A 27,477-nucleotide genomic window follows, 5' to 3' on the forward strand; every position below is an offset into this window, starting at 1 on the left:
AGTTTTCATTTTATCCACTTCCTATTAGTGATGGGCAAAACTGTTATTTTTAGATAACTGTTGAAACTGTTATAGTTATTTATAAAAAACAGCTTAAAATAACAGCTTAAAAATAACAGGTTTCTTTATTTTATTGCTAAATATCTGAAAGAATATGAGGCGGTCACCGCCAGGCGTATTAACGCAGTTGCAACAATGACGTGCTCGGTGGTAGTATTTCCAGGGTGTCATAACATTTCTAAATATCGATTGTTATCTAAAATACCTCTCTAAAAACGGGGGTTGTTTACAAATAAGCGCTGTTTACAAATTGCGATATAAAAAAGCCAAAATGCCGCCACTCGTCTATATCTATAAATTCCGATCTACCTACGCCCTACCCCTCGATCCGCGTAGATTCTGAATTGCGTAGCAGTGTACAGGGTGCATCTCACTCGACGGGCGAGAAGCTCTTCGTTATGATTTTACCATTTGCGGTCAAAAAATAGCAATATAAGAAAATGTGTAGTATATTCTTCATAAGTAAACCAACTACACACTAGAGTTCGAATTAATTTTACACTTAAACTAGCATGTACAGTTTGACAAATATAGGAAGAGACTTGGGGATAGCACCGGTCGCGCACACGATAGAGAGAGAACGCATTCGGCGGAAGAGAGATGCAGTTACGCTACGAAAAATCTGATTGAAGCAAATTTGTGGGATGTCCACTGCGCATCGGGGGGCGTCTCTTATTTTATATTTCTCACGTCTCTAGCTATACTTGTTAAGTTGTACCCGCGACTTCGTTCGCATCGAATTATTAATTTGTAATGGTGATGATAAAGCAAAGCAAGAATTTCCATTAACATACAAACTGGATAAAATTTTCTCACATTTGCCAAAAATATGCTTTAAACGTCGAGCAGTTTAAGCAGAATCGTGGTTAATCAATTACTCAACTTTTTGGAACACCCTGTATTATTTTTTAAAAAATTTCAAAATATGTAAAAAAACAAAATAAATTATGCGTGTCCAATCGTTTTCCCGAAAGACTAACCGTTTTTTAAATAATAAATATTGTAATATTTGAGGGGCGTTTTCACCCTCTTGGAATTTGAGATTCGAGAAACCCCTCCTTATCGCACCTCTACACCCCACAGTCAATCCGTTTACCAAAAATCAGCTTTAAACGTCAAGCAGTTTAAGCAGAATAGTGATTACTCAGTGGTCATATTTTATGAAACACCCTGTATATATTTTGTAAAAATCTCAAAATATGTAAAACAACAAAATAAAATATACGTGTTTAAGAGTTTTTTCGAAAAACTCACCAGTTTTTAAATAAAAAATATTCTAATATTTGAGGGTGGTTTCACCCCCTTAGAATTTGAGTTTCGAAAAATCCCTTCTTATCGCACCTCTACACCCTAAAGTCAATCCGTTTTCCAAAAATCAGCTTTTTACGTCAAGGGCTTTAAGCAGGATCGTGATTAATCAATGACCAGATTTTTCAAAACACCCTGTATACATTTTTAAAAAATCTTAAAATATTATTCTGAAAATTTTTCAGAATAAATAAATACTTAAATATTGAAACTTAATAACAAAGTATTGAAACATACAGCGCCATAATATCTCGACCTCCGCCCGTTATGCTCGTAACAGGTTGAAAAACAATATGTATCTAAAACAACTGATGCGTTATTCTCCAACCTGTTTCAAACCTCCGATTATCTCGAACGCCGTTCTGTTATGCTCGTAACAGGTAAAAAAACAACATAGCTAAAACAACTGATGCGTTATTCTCCAACCCGTTGCGAGCCTCCATCGACAATCGACCGATGCAGCAGCGCTCCTTTCCCACTCCTGTTATCTCGACAGCCAGGCGTTATGCCCGCAACTGTTTCAAAAAAGCTGCTTCTTTTATATCCTATTATTTTTAAGCTGTTGTCAGCCCAACACGACGCGCCGCGCCGTAGCGCATACCCCACTCCGTTGTCCGTTGTATCTCGCCGCCTGTATCGATGGTTGTCGAAATAATAGGTTTTCCATCCATACTAGTTGTTTTTTGGAATTGCTTCGAGCAGCATCGAATTTCGTGGCGGTGCAGAGCGCCGACTTCGTTTCACGAACACTCGATCTCTGCGTGTCGTTATTTTATATCTGTTATTTTTTAAAAGCAGTAACGGTTGCGTTATGTTATTTCTAAATAATTGTTATAAAATAACAGATAGTTAAATAACAACCCATCACTACTTCCTATCACCTTCCTTGCTTTAATGGATTGGATTTATGTTTTCTCTAATTTACATAAGACATAACCAAAAAAAAATTACAACAATCATATATTATTTTTTTCTCTCCCTGTCGCCGATTCTATTATATCTGTGGAATAGATCCTGTTTTGATTAATATTAGTGGTTGTAAATGTTTGACTAAAATTAATAATTTATTATTAATTTCAAAAATTACGTAATTTCGATTATAAAATTTCTTCTATAACGTGTATTTTATTATTTTTATCCTTTTTGGACTCTAAGACGTTTTTTCTAAACTTTTATTTAAAAAAACCTGTCCTAAATCTTAATAAAATATAAAAAAGTTTAAATACGATATATTTTTAATTTAATTATAGCTTCATTAAAATAAAAAAATTACCCGGCTATGATACGGAGAGTTCAGGTGTACTTGAGAAACGAAAGACAGTGTTGTGTTTCTCGGCAGAGTCGTCAGGGAACGACCGTTACGACAGAGACAACCTATCTATCGCTCGTGTCGCACTCGTTATAACCTAAAACAATAACACAACAATAACAAGACATTGTCTGACCGCATGTTCCAGCTATTTATGAATGAGATGCTCAGTCTATATTTTATTTTAAGTCTATGGTATTTACCCAAATTTCAATATACCGGGGACTTGCCCATTACTGACCTTAGCCACAGCAACGCGTGGCCGGGTCTGTTAGTTATATCTTTATCTATAAATCAAGGGTTATATATAAAGTTTAGGATGTTTATTCTATTTTTAGGTAGAACCCGTGCGAAGAAAAAGACTTAATAGTAAGCTTTTGGGAACAAATATTCGGCAAAATGAGTTACAGGGAACGTGAATATTTATACAACGAGACTGTCGTCAGCGTTCAACCGGCACAAGGTAAGTTTTTTCTTTTTGTATTTGCATAAAAAGGTAAATATTAAATAGTAAAAAATTGCAAGAAACGGTACATTTATAAATTAGATTCCCAGTGATCTAATGTGTAAGAAATGTTGCGTTATATTTTTTATAATTTACATTGTAGTACAAATTTGTGTTTTACTGATTTAGTGATTTGTTAAAAAAAAATATTTATTTAATAGTGTTATTTTTAATCCGTTTATTTTGTTACTTTTTATAATGATTTTCTTTGATTTTAGGATGTTCAGATTATAATTTTTATACAGGGTGTTTGAAAAAACTTGAGTTATCTCTCGTGGGGAGATTCCTCACGTAAAAATAAGATTTATTTTTTATATTCACATATTGATTAATAGATATAGTTAAAATTAAAAAATATTAATAAATTTAATCTAATTTATTATTAAAATTTATTATAATGATGGTTTAGTGCTACCTACAGCAATTCTAAAAAACAATGGTATTAAAATTACAGGGCTTATTTTTTAAAAGATTTAACATCCTGTAACCATAAAACTATGCATTTCTGCACTCATGTTTATAGAAACTTTTATTCATATTCTGTGATGAAGAATCAATGAATACTTATTTAATACTTTGGTCAGTTATGACATTAACAAAATTAAAGGTTGCTATTGGTCTTGGATTAAGGCAAATTAATAAAATTGCGGTCAAGGAGACCGAAATCGACAAAATATCAAGAGCCAACTTTTAATCGGCATTAAAAGATCCACACAATTTTGCTAACAAGAGAAAAAAGTCAGTGGCGCATATTTTTTAGCCGACCAGCTATTAAGATCGGCAAATTTTTTTTTAATTTCACTCAAAATGAGTTATTTGGGTCATAAATGACCTAAATACAAAATATTTTCATGGTGTCTGTCTGTCTGTCCGTCTGTAACACGATAACTCAAAAACCGCTAAACTGGCACTGTGGCACCCGAGAATCTGGCCATTTGTTTTTGGTGGGGGTGTGGGGTTGGTAAGGGGGTATGGGAGGGGGTTAAAATTTTTAAAAATCGTAACTCCAAAATTACAGTAGCTAGCGAAACGCGGTTTTCAATTTAAGATTAGGAATAATATTTGCAACAAAACTTGTAATAACATCAAAATCAGTCAAAGTCACAGTTTTTGAGATAAAAAAAATTGGAAAACTTCCTTTGCTTTGAAACTAAAAGAACAGAATCTACCAACTTTTTATTAACATATTTTAGTATGCGTTAGGTTAGGTTAGGGCGGCTATACGTGCCTCCCGGCGCCAATTTTTTTCAAATATTCCAGTGATAACCCATATCCTATTGAATATGTCGACTGTTCCCTGATGAATATGTAGACACTTTTCAAATATGTCGCACTAATAGTTACTTTTACCCTCAAAATTTTGTTCGAATCGCTAAAAGCACTCACAAGAAAATTATAATAAATACAAAAAAAATAAAGACTTTAACCCCCTGCAGCTGCGAAACAAAGCAGAATCGGACCTACGTTGATATAAAAAATAAATCTTAGATTATGCCAGGAATCTTCCCACGAGAGATGGCACATTTTTATTTGGAAACACCCTGTATAAAATAAGAACAAAACTTATGATCACTGGTGTAAATTTCATTATATTTTGATTTCACAATTATTTCTTATTTATAATTATTGGAAATATGACATGTATATGCTTACTTACATTGGGCATTGTTATTACTGGTACTGGCCGACCAATAATATAATTAACGTAAAAAACCAAAGGATTTGAACAATATTGATAAGGTGCAAAAAACTATCGATTTAACGACCTGTGCCTGGGCGTTGACGGTAATGCCTACTTTAAAGCGGCGGTCATGAAAAACATTAAACATAAGGTAACGTTTTTATTTATTTTTGTTTACAGTGCGTTAATAATACGGATTTGTTATCATTAAACAATTTAATATAATATTATATGATTAAACAAAGAACGGCGTCAGAGTTGGCTTGAAAATGAAGATTACTGTTATTTCATATGAAAAATATTATTGTAAATGTTAATAATCGTTATTTCCAAGCCAACTAAACGACTTTTTTTCGATCATACGACATATTCAATACCTACCTATAAAATAATTTATATTTTTGTTGTTTGTTCTATGTTTGACATGAATAAATTTGTAATACTATATAAACGCGGATTTTTCATCCAAAAATATTTTTGTCAAACGTATTACAGATATTACACATTTTAATATGGCAACACTGTCGCATTCAGTTCCACACCATTTTCGATATGCCTTCGCTTGCCGAATTAGAGAAAAATAAGCGTTTTATGCGTTGGCTGCAGAACGATTGGTGTCTCCACCGTACAGCACTTGAGACATTAGGGGAAATCAAATCAGCCTTGTCACGAATTCGCCTATTATGGTTGCGTATCTTCCCAATTCTTTTACACAACGGTTGCATTCAAGAGTTTTGGTTGGTTTGGTTTCAATCTTTTTTTTGCGATTATTTCTTTTTTTGATATCATTGACAATGATATGTATTCCATTAGTTCAGTATGTAAGTATTTGTTTTATTTGGAGGTGTATTGGTAACGCTTGGAGTATCTATAGAACTAATCTGTATTCTGTGTTAGTGAACATTCAGAGATTCTAAAAATTAATCTGAATTGCAAAAAAAACCTTTAAAAACGCGAAATTATTGAAACAAGCGCCTTATTACGACGATTGAATTACTCCTTAAAAATTAATTTGCCCTGAAAGATGTTAAATTGAAAATAAGCGTCGCACATTTCTGCTAAATCCGACGGCGAATTAAAGCGGGAACATGAATCGTCCACAATTAACTCGTGACAAGGAAGTAAGGAAACGACTGTCTGAACGAGTATATTTATGTCACGAAACTGGCAACGGTACAGCTTTGTACAGTACGGCTTGCTTTATGGTTCAACGGCACGTGATTAGGGTGAAGCCCGTAAGGATTTATATTTTTTCAGTCGCACAGTATAATTAGGATTTATATTTTTTCAGTATTTTACGTCAAAACATGACCAAAAAGTTTTGTGGCTTTTTTTCGCATTATTAATACACCATAAAAACTTATTTGGAGACATAAATCAAGTTATATTTTTAATATTCGGCAACAACAAAACGTAAAGAGCTACCAATCTACACAGATGCTTCCGTAACAGAGAAGAGGCACAGGTATAGGCATCTTCTCAGAGGAACTAGTCATCCGATGATCTTTAAGGCTACCGGATGCTAAAAGCAGAGGTTTACGCCATAAAGGAAGCCAGTTGTATACAAGGGAAAATCGCTGGTAGACCAATAGGAGATATCGTGATATACTCTGACAGCTTGGGCGCTTTAACAAGCATCACCATGCAATTAGTGAGATCGAAAACTGTGATGGACTTCCGAGAAGCACTGCCCTTGCTGCATCAAAGTACTGCAACTCTGTACTGGGTGCCAGGCCACAGCATTGTGGTGGGCAACCAAAAAGCAAACAGACCCGCCAAAGAGGAGGCCATGGGAAAGGCCGTGGCAGATGACCCACCACTTGTGACGATCAACACACTGAAGGAAGCTATAGGAACTGTCCAGTGAATGCCAGTGGTAGATGGCAAAAAGACAAAACAACTAACTAAACAATAAGAACCTAGCATAATTGTAGGTGCCATCACTGGAAACTGCCCCACTGTACCTCGTGAGACGGAAGATTTCCAACGCCGACTACTGCAGAGAATGTGGAGAGGAAGAAGAAACCGTAGAGCATCTGCTGTGCCACTCTCTTGTACTGGAATACCGACTTCTTAAAACTTTAGGGTAAGGTTTTTTGGAGGAACTAAAGGAAGCAGCAGAAGCCAACATCAGCGACATCGGGAACTTTGCAAAGAGCTGGAAGAGTTTTAACGCAAATAGAGAATGGGAGAAAGGTTTGGTATATAGGGGTATCGCAAAGGGCCCAAGACCTCCGAGTGAGGGATCAAACATGATCGCAAACCCCAGCAACCTAACAACAAAACATATATATGCTTATTTCTAAACATTCATTTGAATCTCCAAGATCTGTATCCGCTTTTTTTTCCAATAACAAGGGGAAACACTGCGTTCCGGCGCTCCTCTGCCGGAAACACTGCGACCTGTGAGGCCTATTGTATTTGTCCCATTTCTATATCTGCACCCATTCTCCTATCCCTGTCCCCTGCACTAACTTATGCAGGTCCTTGATAGGATGAGAACATAGTTCCTCCGATTCTAGCCTAGCTTTACCCATTCAAAAGTGTCGCTTGCGATCCGAACCTCGCAGTGAAATATTATGTACTCCGCTGTTTCAGGATCTTTATCACAGAGTCTGCAGCAAAGACTTCCTTGATACAGGATGAGCTTGTTCAGACAACACTTGACAGCCATGTGTCGTGTCCAGAGGCCTCATGTAATCGGCACTTTATTCCTGCTAAGCATTAACTGTTCTTTTGCGGTTTTAGACAAAGGCCCTGCTGTGCCTGTGCAGAGTGATTGCTGTGCCTGTGCGCCTGACCCAGAGTTTTAGTGCACTACGGGCCATACATTTGGGTATTCCCAGTACTGGCCCTAATAGGATACCGATGATCCTTGCCTAGTTAACTTATCGGCTTTTCCGTTGCCTTAGATGCCGCTGTGGCCCGGCACCCAGAATAATTTAATTCTGTTCCTTCGTGCCAGACCTCCCAATTCACCTAGGCATTCCTAGACGAGTCTCGACGATACCTTTGGGCTCATAAGCGCCAGAGACAACAGACTTTGTTGTCGATAGAGTCCCGTTCTTGCCCCCGCCTGGATCACTATGTGAAGAGGCGGAAGGTCCAGAAGCACCTCCATTGATGCAGTGGGCGTTGATTTCATCACCCCTGTTATGCTCAGACAAGAGACAAGTAACTTTGTTTTTGCGCCTTGCTGAGGCTGAGCATTGTTGTTTGTTGCATTACCTTAGGCCATCATATTCGGGGTCAAGGGTCAAGGATGCATATGTTACTGAAGCCTCACTACCCCAGTGTACAGGGTGTCCCACTAAGAATAGCTCTCGGCTGTATCTCGGAAAGTATTAGTCGTAGAGCTTACGGGAAAAAATATTTATAACTAAAGGTGCTACGAGAAATTGCTGGAAATTATTTTCTTATTTTAAAACGGCCGCTAGGGGGCGCAACTGCTATGGAAAATAAGAAAATAGAATTTTTACAGAATTTTGCCTAGATAATGAGTACTATAAATAATAGCTTCATAATCTTCAGTAAATTTTAGATTTTTTTTGTTAGAACTATTTTCCCCTATCTGCTAAAATAAAGTGGTGGGGGAAGGTTAGATCTATCTTTATTTAAATGTTAATAACTCCGGACTGGATGATCAGAATCCAACAAACGAGGGCTCGTTTAAAAGAGCGTTTCTTACTCTATATTATATCATAAAAAAATAATAAGGTTTTGAACGTAGACGCTCGGGGGCGCTTTTTTACAATTTAACAAACATAGCGCGTTTTTTCAAAAAAATTAAATATGATAGTATATGTAATTTTAGCTGATAGTAAAGAGTAGTAAAAGCTTAAAAAGTCAGCGAAAACTGCATCTTGATATCTTCTTTCAAACCGAAGATATTAGCAAAATTATAATAAATACAAAAAAATAAGCCCTTAATCACCTTATTTTTACAACACGGTATCAGTAGCCCTCTTGATTATGCCCATTCTAACAAAAAAATAAGATAGAAACAGTTAGTTTATTTAATAATACCAGATGTATTAATATCTAATAATTAAGATATTAATAACAGTGAACAGGAAACGATGATTCAGTGAAGCCATGGTAGGCTTTGGAAAAAATTGCTTTTGACGTAATAATATAAACGTCAAATTCTTATTAGATCAACATTTTGATAGTCTTTTATCTTTTAATTGCTTTTTCAAAATGCCTTTATTATTTGAATTAGTTGAAGTTGTTGACATTTTGAAAAAGCAATTAAAAGATAAAAGACTATCAAAACGTTGATCTAATAACAATTTGACGTTTACTATTCGTCAAAAGCAATTTTTTTCCAAAGCCTACCATGACTTCACTGAATCATCGTTTCTTGTTCACTGTTATTAATATCTTAATTATTAGATATTAATACATCCGGTATTATGGTATTCTCTTTATTTTTAAATTTTATTTTATTTTTCGTTGTTATATTGTTTATTTTATTTTTTCATTTTTATTATCAAAATTAAAAGAAGGAAAATAAAAGACAAGGTTTCTATAAAAAATAGATTTTGGTTGCAAGATTATGATTAACTTAATTTATAATAACGAACCAAGCTTAATCTAACAAAGTTGATTTATAATACTCGTATAACAGAAAAATAGAAGTTTTTTATTGGCTATTTTTCCTTCAGACTGAGTTGTATACTTCAAATTAGCATCTCAATGGAGCCCAACTTTACCGTTACTGTCTTCCGGGTGCTGAAAGTAATTCATAAACTTTTGAGCTGGTGGCTTGCCTGAGATATTAAAAATAAGATCGTAAATTACATTCACGTCACTTTCAATTTAAAGTCATTTTAATTTATTTATTACCAGAGAGGTTTATAGAGATTTATCCATGCAAAAATTTTGTGGAAATTTTACATTCAGCCTAATTGATTTACAAACAACTGATTTACTAAAATTTTTATAAAAATATCTATAAAAATCTACAGAACGTGTAGATGTGTTTCAATCTATTCTTCAATACTCACCTTTTGAAATATGTAATTAACTTTTTTAGGCATGGCGTAAAATCAATACATTGATTTTTAAATGGCACCCTCGGTATTTTTTACATTATTCGATAGAAAATGACACTCTGAATCAGTGCCGCATCTAGAGATTGAGTCTGGGAGGGGTAGTAGAAATATTTAAATAAAGAACAAAATTTAAATTAAAGTTTCTCTGAAAGGCACATATTGGAGCCGTGGAAAAAAATAAACTTGGATTGGCCTGGATTTTCTATTTTGATTGGTATTATTAATTTATTTTATAAGAATTTTTATGTTATACGACATTTTATCACTTAAAACTTCTTCCTGGGAGGAGCCATTACCCCCATTACCACTCCCGTATATGCGCCCCTGCTCTGAATAGAATGACATATTATATGTTAACTTTTGACATTTTCCTATAAGATTTATTTGAAACTGTAGCATGCGGTTCATAACGACAATTTAACTGGAGTGAATTAATTTTCCAAATATGCTAATGAGTCACCTTCGTCCCATTTGAAAAAATTGAGATATGATTAAAAATACGATTTACGTATCTACCAGCCAAGACAAGGACACGAAAAACATTAGACGATCAAATCTATTTTTCCAAGACTCCTTGGTTAAAAAAATTAGTGTGTTTTTAACTGTCATGGCACTCTAGATTGAAATTTAAAATACAATTTTTTTAAGCAAAAATGCCAAAAGTTGACATATGGTATGTCAACTTTTCTGTCGAATAAAGTAAAAAAATACCGAGGGTGCCATTTAAAAATCAAAAGTCAAAAAAATAAAGTAATTTCTGGTGAATCAGGAAGTGGCCGAAAACAATTGAATACGTCAATCAATATTACTAATTTATATCATATACTAACATTCCAAATCTAGTTTGTTTTATCTGAAAAAATAAAAAAGTTGTAGGGGTGAGGGGTGAGTCACTTTTAAGACGCACCCGGTATAGATATTAAAATTAATGTATTTAATAAGGTAATATGCTTATTGATTTAAAAAATCAAATTAATTTAATCAATATTCATTTATACTTAGTTTATTGAAAGTGGGTAGCTGAAATGGTCCCACAATTTATCATTACACAATGAACAACTAGTTAGGCAATGCATCTGATCCCACCTGCTATTGACAAATGGACCATTACACGAAGCACAGTATGATTTCTATTATACATATCTGAGACGACTTTTATAATAATAGAGCATTTAATTATATTCTTATATTTTTTTAGTATAAATATTCTTATTATAAACATTCTTATACTTGTTTTGATATTTTTCTGGTCCAGCTTTACCCTTATATATTTTTTATTTGTGACTAACTATAATATAAGAGAACATTATTAAGTTGATATGCATTTTTATAATACACTATGATCCAAAAAAACGGCGCCAGCGATATCTTTGAAATGAAGATCTCATGTCATTAAATTAGCAACTGTAATTGGGAAAATATGCATAGATTTATATACTAGAGAACTTTCTCAAATTTCCATATCGTTTTAGAGAAAAAACATGAAAATATAGTCGAATTTTTTGTCCTAAAAATTAAAAGGCCTTTCTATGGTAATATAATTTCGATTTCATTGTTTGATAAATAGTTATTATTAATTCTGATGAAAGTCATATTTTTTTCGGTTGTAGAATGTAGAATGTTTAGGAGGGGAGTTAATCACCGCGACCTTATAGATCTATTGTGTGTTCCCCTTTCTTGAGTTACAACGAGTTATAGCTCATCATACAGTCTCAGGGCTTTAACAAAAGCAAGTATCTGAGACGGCTCCACAGAGGCCAGCTCTTTATCCTCGACATCAAACGTACCAAGGTTCATGGCACGAATGGTCGTCGTCTCGGCGCACTCAGTGATAAGGTGTTCTGGTGTTTCCCCATTTTCCCCACAAAATCTGCATTCGCAATTGTTTCTCAGTTTCAGCCTACTGAGGTGTTCGTTGAGGAGACAGTGTCCTGTTAGAAACCCCGTGACAATCCGAAGATTGTTTTTACTTAAATGAAGGAAAACCTTTGATTTTTCTCGGTCGTAAGTTCTGAGGAACTTTTTCGAGTGTCTTAGACCGTTGCAGGACACCCATTCCAAGTTACGAATGGAGTCTTCCATTCTTCAGTTCCGCTTTCAGTTGGTTCCCGTTTGGAAAACAGAACGGTTCTGGTCCAGTTAGTGGAGTGTTCGCTCCTTTTCTAGCTAGATCATTTGCTTTTTCATTGCCTTCTATCCCTTGGTGAGCAGGCACCCAGAGTAGGAGGACTTTATTTTCTTTGCCTAATTTGTTGAGCTCCTCTAGGCATTATTTGACCAACTTCGAATTGACGGTTATTGAGTTGATCGCGTTAAGTGCTGCTTGACTATCGGATAGGATGATTTTTTTCGGTTGCAAAATTATCAAATTTTCCGATAACTATTATCATCGTTTTTGTAACATTGAACTAAATAATGTTTTTTTCAAACGTCGCATAAGTATCAATTTTTGCGACGTGATTGACATATAAAAAAAGAATAAAATTGAAATTATATGACCATATGGAAACGTGTTTTGATTTTTAGGATTTTAGAAAAAATTCAACTACATTTTCATGTCTTTTTAATTTTCTCTAAAACAGTATGGAAATTTGGAAAAGTATAAACAGAATTAACCATTTTAGAAAAAGCAAATTTTTTTATGAAGAATGCAGTTTTCTCAAAATGTAAAAATAGAAAAGTTTTTTTCCTCTGGTAAAGACAATCTGGGACCATACTGTACATATTTAATTTAAGCTAATATTCAAAAGAATAGACAAAAATATTTTTTTATTTCATAAGTAAAGGCTCTCCAGCGAGAGGAAGGACTATTTCGACAGGTAACATACAAAAATTGACAGAAAAAAATAATTAGTTAAATCATAATGTCAGACGATTTTAGCAAACTGTCATTGTTATACATTCTCTCGTTGAACACACTATAGTTACAATAAAGCAAAGAAAAATATCCGCTGATAATATCTAAAATCTAAACCATGGAGTTCCTCATGCGTAACCATGTTTACTTAATTTATTTGAAAGTTAGAGAGTGAAAAATTCCAGTAAAATCGTCACATATTTAGATTTGCCATAACGTCATTTGTCTATAGTTTATTAACTGCTCTTATGGTAATAATAAAGTGAATTACTAATTGTAATAGTAATAGCGATAACTTTAGAAGTACATATGTGTTATTTGTTCCAAAAATATTATATTGTGTATGTGTAAAAAAATTATACATCCTGTTCTTTTTACTACAAATGAAATCTACTGGAGAATTTTCAAATTGGTGAGTACTAACATTTATTTCCTTACCACTGAATAAACTAGAAATACACACATGGCCAAAATTATTGCATATATCGTTTAAAAATATACGGAAAGGAATTAAAAGAATATTTTTTTATACATAGCTTTGATAATCTGTAATAAACATTTTTTTGTTAAAATGGATATGGTTAACAATGTTTATCGTTCAGACCCAATATTATTACAAATTCTTGCACATTTCGATTTGTGGTCTCTTGAGTTTCAGAAGAAATTTGACCATTGTTTTGGCCTTAAAATGCCTAGAAACAATATTTCACAGTTTAATAGAGTCAGAATAGTAACACTGTCTCAACAGGGTTACCGGCAAGTTACAATAGCTGAAATTGTAGGAGTTAACCAAAGCGATGTTTCGCGAATATTAAAAAAATTCAGGGAGACAAACGAGGTTACAGACCGGCCTGGAAGAGATAGAAAGAGTGTTAATACTGGTGTGCAAGACCGTCAAATATTCCTAATTGCACGACGCAATCCCCTGCTTTCTAGTACTGCTATTAAAAATGAGTTAGCTCGCCTTGAAGAAGTAAATGTTTCAAGAAAGACCATAGCAAGAAGACTCCATGACAGAGGATTACATTTAAGGAAGCCTCTGCGTGTTCCGAAACTTAATTTACAGCACAAAATTACGCCACTACAATGGGCTGAGGAGATGAGAACAAATGGACCTAATAATTGGAATTTCGTCATGTTTAGTGATGAAACAAGAATAGGCCTAGTGTCAGACTCGCGACGAACTTTGGTCTGGAGAGCATCTGGAAGACGAGCACGCTTGAATGCAGCTCAACCCCGTGTCCCGTTTCAAAGGGGAAGCATTATGATATGGGCAGGTATAATGCATAGAGCTCGAACTCCTCTTGTTTTTATTGATGGCACAATGACAGGTGCCTCACATCTTAGAGCCTATTGTGCGTCAATTTTGAGGTACAGTGGGGGATGAATTTGTTTACATGGACGATAATGCTCCATCGCACTTATCGTGGTGGTTAGGTTGTCGAGCATGCTTGGGACATGCTAAAACGCCATATTGCCAAAAGGAATGATCCCCCCCGTACCTTAAATAAATTGAAAATTGCTGCGCGCGAAACATGGGAAGCCATTCCTCAACATCTTCTGGACAACTTAATGAGGAAGATGCATATATTTTATTTTTCGCCAGAAACTGTTCAATTTATTAGAATAAATATGTGTAAATGCAAAAAAAAACTTTTTTCTTGACAGCAGTACCACAATTTTATAAAACGGGCCATTAAAATACTATGGATAACGCAAACGACGCCTCGCGAATTGAAACGATATTCTATTGGTCTGACGTCACCCGCCGTTCTCGACGACGCGCGATGGCCAGCAGCAGCCAGACGTGTTCCGTTTATGTACGTATTTAGGTGGCGTACTAAGACATTTTTGTCGCTTTTAGCGTTGATTGAAGGAGCTTTTTATGCTTTTTTGTGTAGTTATTATTTGTATGTGTTGTGTGTTCTGAGAATTTTTTAAGTAATGGCAGATTCCGGGTTTGTAAAAGCACAATCGGATAACTTGACAAAAGTCGATGCTTTTATGTTGGCTGCTTTTATAAATACAAATTCCAAATTTATTGGTGCTGAATTACGAGGAAAAAAACAGAGAGGTATGTAACATTTATTCTTTGTAGTACTAAGGCATATTTAAGTATAAGTAGGTACCTACTGTTACGAACTTTTATACAGGGTGTCCCAGAAATAAGTGCAAATATTTTAAGGGGTGGGAGATCTCGATAAAAGAAACATATTTTCTCTTTATCGTTTTTCAAATAAGTGCAAAATAACGGAGTTATTTGACTTTGAAAATTTCTAAAAAAAATGATTTTTTGCTAAAATTTTGAGAACCACTGGATCTTTTTTGGATTTTCTTTCTTGTAAATTTAAACTAATACTTATGTTGCCATATTATCAAGAAATTATGTTTTTTAACTAAAAACTAAAAAAATTTCCAAAAAATTTTTCAAAAAATTTCGAATTTTCAAAATTTTTTTTTCGCGAAAAAAACCTCATAGGCGTGTTTCTGGGGTTGAACTATATTACCAGTTAAAATATTTGCACTTATTTCTGGGGCACCCTGTATAGTTATAAATTAATGTTATAAACTTATTTTTCAGATCAGGTAGGGAGACGTATGGAGATAATGCTGTAGGTTATGTAGAAATGAAAAGAGACAAAAATATTTGTTTAGTACGCGGAAAAATAACTCCAGAGCATAGCGTGAAAAAGAATTTTTTTTTATATATTGACACCCTCTTACCCTTGTTATTTTTAAAGATTATTTTTTTGCGAAATTATAGGAAATAAATCGTTTATCAGTAATGAAAATATTATACAAGGTGTCCCATAAGCAAACGCCAAAATTAAGTTACTTTTTTAAGTGAAACACCCTATATATTTTTGGATTCTTCGGAAATTTCTAGATATTCTAGATATATTTCATGTATAATATTCTATACCTATCTTCAAATGTTTACGAAATATTGACAGTTGAAAAGTGAAAAATACCTACAATTTTCTGCACCACCTTTTTTGAGACACCATGTATAACTAGAATTAATTTTAAAAGAGAGTATATGAAAAACCATGCAACTTTTTTATTTAATGTTTTCTTCTAAAACTTGCAGTTAAGGCTGTATGTGGTTGTCAAAATATAATGAATAACCCTGTACATTCAAATTTCATATACCTATGTAAGACAATATACATAAATATATGAACTTACATCAAAATGATCTTCACAACAATAAATCGTAAAAATAGAGGATAATTTAACGTTTTTCTTTTCACCTCTTCTCATGGCCTTGGACCATTTTTTTCTGTTTTCGCTCATCCATTACTATTTATAAATATCACTAATTACTCTAATTATGTATTAATTAACACAAATAACTAAAATTTTGACTCGGATTCAACAGCGTTTAAAAGCAAACTCTGTAAAATAAACACGCGTCTGGCTCCACTCTACCAGAAGAACGGCGGGTGACGTCACAGCGGCAAGGCGCGGTAGGGAGCGTTTGCCCGGCCATTTAAATTAGCAATATATAATTATTTTATATTAGAGGCATTTTTTAACCGATATGAACAATTTTTTTTGTTCAATTTGTAATTATATGAACTATTTTTTAAAACCATTATTTAAAAACATGCATTTTCCTCATTGAGAGCATGCCACGTAGTCGCACAGCTTGCATTGAGGCTCGAGGAGGCAATACAGATTATTAGTTGTGAGAAATAATTAAAATTGTTTTCAATATTTTCTGTTCAAAATGAAATTTGCTTTTGTTGATTTTCACTCATTATGAATAGAATTATAATAACAGCCTAGTTGCATTTAGATTTTTAATTTTATATTAATTATCGTGTAGTAAGCCAATATGTCCAAAAATATAAAAAGAATCATATTAGGTCCAAAATAAAATAAAAATATCGTTATATGCAATAATTTTGGCCATGTGTGTATGTTTTACGTTATATCTTGTTTAATATTTCAATGGAACACATAACGAAAGAAACTAACAAACGGAAGAATAACACATGAAAGAAATATATTACAATGGAAACATGTTATCTCCATCTGAGCTTCTTGTGTCAAACGAATAATACGTATATCAAAGAGAATAAATAAATTTTTATTTTACACACAAACTCTTTGTATGGAGTATGGCATTTTCAGAAACGATAAAATATATTTCAAATGATATTCAGTTAATAAAGGATATAAGAAAATAGTGAAACATATTTGTTTAACTAGTTTTATAAAAAAAAGGTGGCTTACCCCTATAACTTTTTTTATTTTTTCAGATAACAAAACTAGTTTAGTATTTTAAATTTCAATCCAGAGTGCCACGATAATAAATATAACGACAATTTGACTCGAAATACCAAGTATGTGGTAAAAAATGTCTATACCTATGTGGCGGATTCATCTCTCCAAAAAAATCCTTTATGGGTATTTCGCCACTGCACTGCAAGAAAATCTACAAAATAAAATATTTATTTTTTGTAAACACTGCGTTAAACCTAAACGGACGCTGCTTGTCAGAAGTTATGTTTACAGTTATAAAAATTTGCCTAACAAAGAAAAAAATGCTTAAAGTTTCCGAAAGTTTATCTCCTTCCGTCGTCGGAAGCAAAAAAAAATACAAAGAATAAAGAAAAAACTATTTAAATTCAACTATTCGAGAACACTTTACTTTTTTAAAACAGATACGTCTACAAAAAAAAATATATATATTTTTTTTTAAATACACTTAAATCCATTTTGTTACATACTAAACCAATGAATACAGAACAACAAACAAAAAATGTAATATACCAAATACCCTGTGAATGCGATAAATTTTACATTGGTGTAACATCTTGACCCTTAAATGTTAAAATTAAAGAACATAAAGATTATTTAACAAAGGGAGATTTTCACAAATCTAAGATTTGTCAGCATTCTAGGGACACAGGGCACAGAATAAATTTTAATAACGCCAAAATTATAATGAAACAAGCGATAGCCTCTAAAAGAAAAATAAAAGAGGCTTTTTTAATTCAATCTAATAAAAATAAATGTATTGCTCACGCATCTGTAGATGTTCGTAATGTATGGAAATCGCTTCTTTGATTTTAAAGAACATAACATAAATATAAAAATTTAAAAAAGATCATACAGAGAGTTTGGGGCTTTTTGATTTTACCTTATTAAGTAATTGTTATCAGGTAGTAATTGTTAATTTTGAAGTTTAACTTGATATAATGTAATTTTAACAGGACGTCAACGGTTTCTTGTAGACGTATCTGTTTTAAAAAAGTAAAGTGTCCTCGAATAGTTGAATTCAAATATTTTAAATAGTTTTTTCTTTATTCTTTGTATTTTTTTTTGCTTCCGACGACGGAAAGTCAAAACCATATCAAATCAATTTTTCCAAGGCTCCTCGATTAAGAATCAGTGGTTTTAAAACAGTCATGACACTCTAGATTGAAATTTAAACTACTAATTTTTTTAATTCAAAATGTCAAAAGTTGAAATATAATATATTTCATTCTAAAAATGTTATTTTCTATCAAATAAAGTAAAATATCAGTGTTAATGATGATAGATAACTAAAAGTCTCTTTCAGATAAAGGGATCTCATGTTTTTAGAAAATATAAGCTTCTAAATCCATTTTTGAAAATACTTCAAATGTATTATGGATTTTTGTTGATTAGACCTTAATATGTGTAAGTTTTAAGCCAGTAAAAAAAATCTAATCTAAAGTAAATCGATATCAAATTTTCTCAAATAGCTTGATAACGGCGAGACACAGTTTGATTTAATATCTCGAAATTGAACTAGCTATTCGCCTGAAATTACGTATGTTTCTGAAAAATAATTTTGTAAACGTTAAAAATTTTGAGTCAGTCAGTTGAGTTAAACAAACGTTAATATACAAATTCCACCGGGGCTATGTCTGAGCCTTAAATTAAGAATAAAAAGTCTGATTATTTGAATATCAATTTGGCGACAATTATGCCAGGACCCCATTAGGCCACACGCCACGCCACGCTATCCCACGTGGGCCCCGTGAGCCGACGTGTTGCGACGTGGGAAAGAGTGTACACATGAGATCTGGGTCAGACGACACACGTGTGATAGAGTGGGTTGGCATAACGTGGTGTGGCGTGTTGCCTAGTTTGTACGCAATACACGTAATTAAATGGAAAAACATACGCACAAATCTTTATGACGTGGGGTGGCATGGCGTAGCGTGGCGTGGCGTGTGACTTAATAGGGTCCCGGCTTTAAACTAATTTAGGTTTAAACTAATTTGGTTTCAGTCAGAAAACTAATTATTTTAAAATAATCTATTCTGAATACTGTATTTTTATCAACTCCATTTTATCACCTTTTTTAATATAAGTAAATTCTTTTAATAACACTGACATTTAAGTAGGGTTGCTAACTTTCAAAATAAAAAATAGAGGACGAGAGGGTAAAAAATAGTATTTACCAAAAAGTTATGTCAACGGTATGCGATTGATGGTCTTACTTACTTTCTTAAAAATGTTATACCCAAAACTTAATAAAATAAAACAAACCATTTTCAACAAAACTTTTTTTTCAAAGCATAAGCTAACAGTAATCAAAACATAAAATAGTTAAACATGATATTGCCTCCACAAATATTTCTTGTACATAAATATTTCTTCATTTTCTTTTCTGTACAAACGAGTGGGAGTAGCGAAAGACCCAGATTAACAATTTTTTAAATCAGTGTGGTGATAGACAAATATTTTCTAGATTTTGAGTTTGCTATGTAAAAAAGAGGACTTTTTCAATGCATGAGAGGAAAAAGGACAGTGAGATCAAAAAGAGGACTGTCCTCTGGAATAGAGGACGCTTGGCAACCATACTTTTAAGTGACTCGATTTTAAAATAAACAAGTCGAGTAAAAAAATAAACATTTTTGAAATATTAGAACGCTGTGTATTTTTGTCATAATTTTCGTAATTCCTAACGGAGCATGTTGCGCAACATGTTGGCGAATGGAGTTGCCGTCAACAAGTTTCCTAGTGTATGTATTGGTTCGTCAACATGTTGCTCAACATGCTTCTTAATAACTTAGCAAATTGTCATTTTTTGACGGTTTCGTTTGACTTTTTTGACTTTGTGATTTGTGTTCGTGATTTTTTTATGGTTATTTTTTAATTATTGGTTTTATTCTTTGAATAAGAAGACTAAGGAAGGAGTATATCAAAAATCTTAGGTACACCGCGATGGGCCTCAAATATGGCCGACTTAAATTCCGGTTTATCAGTGTCGTTCTAATTTTATTTAAAAAATGTAAAACTATGATGTATGGTAGACGTGGGGTAGACTCAATAATTTGTTGTTTTATGTTACGTTGTGAATAAATGTTGGTAGTTATTAAAATTGTTATAAAAATATATAATTCTAATAAAAATAGATAAGTTATAATAAGTATTTATTAACACAAACATCCGATACGCTACTGAACTGGTAAGTCAAATTAACGTATCTAAATTCTTTGACATCTAATCTTTGACAAGTAATAAATAAAAGCTAAAATGCAAGAAAAATATATAATTTAGTTAATTTAAATGAATTTCATAAATGATCGGTTTACTACACGTATGTATATTATATAGTCACTTACTAGCGAAAAGTTGTTCCATTATATCACTCAATTTTTGCCGAGATCTACCGCACGCTACACAACCAACTATTTTAGAATCTTTTTCGATAAATCGCGATAGTATCACTGTTAATTTAAGTTCTGCCACAATTTCCATCTAGATTTACTACCTTTATACAACTATCAGTAGTAGAATAAATAATAAATAACATAAAATAAGCTCCGTAAAGACTGACAAATCCACAAAATTTCAAATCAAATTCAAATGTGTCAAATGAATCGTTAAACAGAACTGTCAAGGATCCCCACCCTAGAGTGCTTTTATGGCGCTTTTTTCCGCCCACCATGCATGAATACATGGATAGCATTATGCTCCTTCCTTAGTCTTCTTATTCAAAGGTTTTATTCAAAGTGTATATAGAAGTTTAAAATTAGATCAGAACTTGAATTATAATGAAATTATTGTGAATTTTAGAAGGTCTTCAAAAATAGTTTTTTTTTTTAAATAGTTAGAATTTTACACACCAATCAATTGTATTTTTGTTTTTGCATTTTAGCATTTATTTCCTACTTGTCAATAGTGTTTGTGTAACTAGTGTTTGTGTAACTAGTACAAAACACTAACTACTAACACTTATTTTTTTTGAGTTGTTTTTTTGAGTATTTTAATAAGTATTTTTATAATTTTTTTTTTTTGGTGTTTGTGTAACTAGTACAAAACACTAACTACTAACACTTATTTTTTTGAGTTTTTTGAGTATTTTAATAAGTATTTTTATTAAATATTTTTTTTAGTATTTTAATTTGTTAATTTTATTGTTTATTTTTTATTTTATTAAATATTTTTTTTTAGTATTTTAGTTTAATGTCGCAGTTTGAACGATTCCCTAAGGTAACTGATGAACAAACTTCATTTCCATTAGTCTTTTGAATTTTATTCTCATTCTTGCTCGTGAAGGTCTCGAGGTTCTTGTTCTTCACTTAAAACTATTTTCCGGAATGTTGCTGTTCGCTGTAAGGTGTTTGTAAATTTTTACAAAAATTTACAAATTATTTCTCTTTAGTTCAACTTGTCATTAATAATGTCAAAGGTGTTTTTTGCACTACTGTAAAAAATTGACTTTTAGTACAGTAGATAGTGTAAAAAATAGCTCCATTTTGCACGATCGTAGAAAGAATTATTTGTCAGTGACTTATTATAAGAGCAAGCTGTACTTGCACCAAAGGTGTGTAAACGAAACGATATATGGGAGTCTTTTATTATATAAATTATTATTATTATTATTATAAATTTACAGATAATAAACACGAGTAGCATGGTTTTAGTAAAATAAAATTATTCAAAGCGAAACACCCCTATCTCATTTTTAGATGTGTTACGATGAAAAGATTATGTTTAGTATCATTTAACACGCAAATTCATGTGAAACCGTCATGTTAATAGCATATTAAGACGCAACGCTTCCAGTCTTCAGAATTATTATAATTATTCATGTTACGAACAAGATAATTATATAGTTATAAAGCCAGATAAAACTGACATTGAAGTTATCCTTTGAATAAGAAGACTAAGGAAGGAGCATAATGCTATCCATGTATTCATGCATGGTGGGCGGAAAAGCCACCATAAAAGCTCTCTAGGGTGGGGATCCTTGACAAATTCATTTGACACATTTGAATTTGATTTGAAATTTTGTGGATTTGTCAGTCTTTACGGAGCTTATTTTATGTTATTTATTATTTATTCTACTACTGATAGTTGTATAAAGGTAGTAAATCTAGATGGAAATTGTGGCAGAACTTAAATTAACAGTGACACTATCGCGATTTATCGAAAAAGACTCTAAAATAGTTGGTTGTGTAGCGTGCGGTAGATCTCGGCAAAAATTGAGTGAAATAATGGAACAACTTTTCGCTAGTAAGTGACTATATAATATACATACGTGTAGTAAACCGATCATTTATGAAATTCACTTAAATTAACTAAATTATATATTTTTCTTGCGTTTTAGCTTTTATTTATTACTTGTCAAAGATTAGATGTCAAAGAATTTAGATACGTTAATTTGACTTACCTGCTTCAGTAGCGTATCGGATGTTTGTGTTAATAAATACTTATTATAACTTTTCTATTTTTATTAGAATTATATATTTTTATAACAATTTTAATAACTACCAACATTTATTCACAACGTAAAATAAAACAACAAATTATTGAGTCTACCCCACGTCTACCCTACATCATAGTTTTACATTTTTTAAATAAAATTAGAACGACACTGATAAACCGGAATTTAAGTCGGCCATATTTGAGGCCCATCGCGGTGTACCTAAGATTTTTGATATGCTCCTTCCTTAGTCTTCTTATTCAAAGAAGTTATCAAAGAAACTGACGGGTGCGCATCTCGTTCAAAAAAATACAGAAACTGACAGCTTATGAAAATTTGTCAAATTGTTTTAGTATTCAGTTGAGGCGTATACGGAAGATAAAACGTACCAAAAGTCGTTATTATACAGAGTGTCCCAGAAATAAATGCAGATATTTTAAGGGGTGGTTAGATCTGGTAAAAAGAAACATCTTTTCTCTCTACCATTTTTAAAATAAATTGAAAATAACCGAGTTATTTAACTTTGAAAATTTTAAAAAATAATGGCGACATTTTCAGAACAGCTGGCGATAACCAGCTATTAAGGGTTTTTCACGAAGATTTTCAGCTGACTTTAAAAAATGTTTAATTCATAATTTTACCAATGCTTATTCACGATCATGTATTTGTCAATTTTACACACGTTTTATTTTTTATCTCAAAAACTATGAGAACTTATAGGTTAGTATAATAGAAAAAGTATGAGATATGAAAGTAATTTCCAACAATGTAATAATATACTGGGTGTTCTATTTAAAATAAGAAAGATGCTACCACTTTTCAAATGATGCGGCAACACTAATATAACACTAATGCTGAAAATATTTTAGAAAGTTGTGCGCAGGGGTTTAATATGTTTAAAAGTTTTGGTTTTTCAGATATTTAAAGATATTTAAATATAATATAAAAAATATAAAAATACATACATATATGTATGCATGCTATAATAAAAAAGTTTGTCAACAGCTTGTACATTACACATTACTTTTCAGAATTAATTCTTGTGCTGACTTTTAAGCCAGAGAATTAAATTTTAGTAAAAAACATTATTGCTTCCTTAAATGTATACAGGGGTATCAAAAATTGTAGATCTATTTTAAATATTTATTTCACATAAAAACTTTGTTATTTCCAGTGCAACACTATGTATTTTTTTAAATAAATCGAAGTAGATTGAAATGCTCTTTCAAACTATATAAGAGTTTCCAATACCCATCTAGCTCAGATTTTGAATAAAAAGCGATTTTTTCAATAAAATCAAGATGGCTGGTGTCGCCATGACCATTTGCTAGTGACACTAGCTATTTTCAAAATCGCCATTAGTTTATGGAGTTTATTTAAATTTATAACAGTTTACTTTTATTTAATTAAAAAACCCTAATATAGTTTGAAAGAGCATTAAATCTGCTTCGACTTATTTAAAAAATACATAGTGTTGTATTTGAAATAACGAAGTTTTTATGTAAAATAAATATTTAAAATAGACCAGCAATAATTGTTGGTGCCCCTGTATACATTTAAGGAAGCTATAAACAATTTTAGTAAAGTTTATTTCTCTGGCTTCAAAGTCAGCACAAGAATTAACTCGAAAAGTAATGTACAGGGTGGTGACAACTTTTTTATTACAGCATGCATAGTTAAATATCTTTAAATATCTTAAAAAGCAAAGCATTTAAACATATTAAAGCCGAGATTAAAGCCTTATAATAAAAGCCTTATTTTATGGCCAAGAATCCAAAAATGAAATAAAATACCGGGTGTTCCATAAGAAAAAATAAAACTTTGGTATGGATCTTAGTTCTGACACACCCTGTACATTTGAAAATAATTTTAAATTATGCACATTACCTCTCTACATATACTATACCCACAAAAAAATTTGTTTCTACATCTTTCCGTTTTCGTATAATCAACCAAGGCGAATGAGGTGCGCCACCCTCTATAAATAATTTTATAACATGAAGCAAACTGCTTGAGCAGCAACTACTTGATATGGATGGTTTCTACAAATCCCTTTTTTTAGTTACGAAAAATAAAAGTTTACACCTTTTCAATAAAAGTTTATGTTGTGTCAGAATATTATTTCGGAAGTCGATATATTGTTATTTAGTATATATTTTCCGACTCATCTTCATAGCAACTTTTTTCCATATTTTTTAATCAGGAATCACCCCCTAAAATTTAGCTGTGCAATTTTTCAACACCTTTTATGTTATTATGTACAGGGTGGCCTATTAGTGCGAGGAAATCCAATATCGTCGTCGTTGTCGAAGATATGAAAAAAAGATTTATAAATATATTGGAAGGTTTATAAAGGGGCGTATTCTAAAAATAGTTTGATATATACAGGGTGTCAAAGTAAAAAGTTATGATAAAGTTTAATTTTTTTTTAATTGCACTTCCCAATTTTTCTGTAGATAATTGGATTCGGCATAAAAATCTGCATATAGTACACTATTTTTATTTGAATCACTCTACAGTGGTACTGCCATTCTATTACTTATTTACTAAAAATTTGGTTAAAAACATTGTATCCGAACAGTGGTAAAAAACTGGAGTGAATATCTTTATTAATAATTTTGGATATATTTTCCTAAACAACAAAGGATAACAGAACAAATCCGCATAGAAAAATTTACATTATTCTATACAGGGTATTTTTTATGGCGTCACCAAAATCGGAATATTTAAAATGCTATATCTAATTTTTTTTTAAATATAACACTCTGTATGTTATTTTTCTCAGAATTAAAAAGTGAACATTTTTTTGTATTTAAAGTGTTTTTACAAAAAAACCATATTTGGTGTGTTAGTATATTACAGTTGAGGGTTGGAACCTTTGGTGTTATACAGCAGAATATAAACACTAAATCACCACAATACACCAAAACACTTTTACTTTTACACTGGACGCGCGTTTCAAATAAATCGTATGCGAAAATGTCAAAAGTTGACATATGATATGTCATTATATTCAGAGTGTCATTTTCTATCGAATAATGTAAAACTATACTGGGGGTGTCATTTAAAAATCAAAAGTTGTAGTCAATTCCGGTGAAACAGGAAGTAACCAAAAACAATTGAATACATCAGTCAATCCTAATTTATGTTATTTACTAACCAAATCTCGTTTTTTTTTATCTGAAGAAATAAAAAAGTTATAGGGGGTGAGCCACTTTTGAGGCGCACCCGGTATGTAGAATTTTATGTCGAATCCAATTATCTACAGAAAAATGGGGGGTGCAATTTAAAAAAAACTTAAGACTTTACCATAACTTTCTTATGTGACACCCAGTATACAACAAAATATTTTTAGGATATTATTAGGATGCAACATTTGTGTAAAACATTTTTTCATATCTTCGACAACCACGACGTTATTAGACTTCCTCGCACTAATGGGCCACCCTGTATATTACGTTACCTGTAAGTTATGTCAACGAGTTATCAAAAGTTTTAGCTGTCCAAAAATGACGAAAACTGACAGTTTAACCTAGTTTGTCATTACCTTTCACTCGTAATCTCGTTTATAGTGCATAACAAAGAATCATTAGAAAATTTACGAGGCTTTAAAAAAGGCCGTCCTGATATCGTATTTATTGTTCGCATAAAGTGCTGGACGTTCAAAGAACAGGCCTGGGGTACTTGTTATACTTATCTCGTTGGAATTCCATTAGTGTCTTCATAAAGATAACAGGAACGGAAGTGAAACTGTATACAAGAACTTAAAGGTAGTTAAACCGAAAAAAGTTTAAACATTTTCTTATTATGGATATCTTGTTCCTTGATTGATAATGTTAAAAGGCCTATATATTTCTATATTTTAGAGTTTTATGTAGGGTTTTGTTATTATACAGTATCGGTATTATACAATATACAGGGTGGTCCGAACTGTATTCCGAAAACTTCGACAACATATTCTGCAGATAAAAATAAGTAGAAAAGTTCGTATAACTGTATGACACAGGGTGTAGAAGTTTCATTTTTATTTCGATTTTTTCCAAATAATTCCTGAAGTAACATCAATATTTGATTGAAAATTGGTGTTTGGGAGTCTTTTGACATGAGAAATTTGATTTTTATGTCAATATGACTCCTACTTGCAGAGGGCGCCACCTACATAATTTTTAATTGGGTTGAAGTGTAATACCTTTTCGTCCGTACCTGTATAAAACTACCGAGTAAAAAATAAAAATTTACCATGTTTTTTACCTAAAAAAAGTCTTTTAGTAAAAATGGCTACGAGTAATGGTTCTCGAGATATTTGGAATCGACATTATCGATACCTGTCATCATTGGCATAAATTAAACATGTTGACTAAATAGTTATTACATAGACTAGTATCATAAATTTGAAATGCTTTTGTGCCAAAAATTCAACAGAGATTCATTTTTTCGAAGAAAAATAAAAAGTTCCCAAATTTATTATTTCAGTCAAATATCTATCTACTCAACATGTTTATTTTTAGTCAATAATGACATGCATTGACTATTTCCATTCTAAATGTCTTTGATATCTTCAAAATTAAGCATTTTCGGACATACACTTATTCGAACTTTTTTACTTATTTTTATCTGCAGAATATGTTGCCGAAGTTTCCGTTCCAGTTATATATTATACAGGGTGTCCCAGAAATCACCCAAGCAACACACAATGGTATATTATACGTTTAAACTGATCTAATACCGTCCGTCTTATCTAGGTATACGACAAAGAATGTGAAACGTATAATAAACTGCAAAATGGGGGTCCGCGACTTCAACGTATATTTCAGGTTTTTCTATTCCTTTTATAATCGTATATACATATACCAATATTATACAAAATGGTAAACGTATATTAGCAATTTATGATATACTAAGATTACACGTAGACCAAATACGTGTATTAAATGTTATTTTTCTTTATAAATTTATACGTGAAACAGAACCGTTTATTAAATGTTATTTTTACATACACA

The 27,477-nt window shown here is 32.2% G+C and overlaps 1 pseudogene; it reads left to right on the forward strand.

The window, feature by feature from the left end:
* The window catches only part of LOC115884704, a 98,662-nt pseudogene that overhangs the window by 21,528 nt on the left and 49,657 nt on the right, over nt 1-27,477 (forward strand).

Source organism: Sitophilus oryzae, unplaced genomic scaffold (assembly GCF_002938485.1).
Source record: "Sitophilus oryzae breed Bouriz unplaced genomic scaffold, Soryzae_2.0 scaffold_335_pilon_pilon, whole genome shotgun sequence".
Classification (NCBI taxonomy): Eukaryota; Metazoa; Arthropoda; class Insecta; order Coleoptera; family Curculionidae; genus Sitophilus; species Sitophilus oryzae.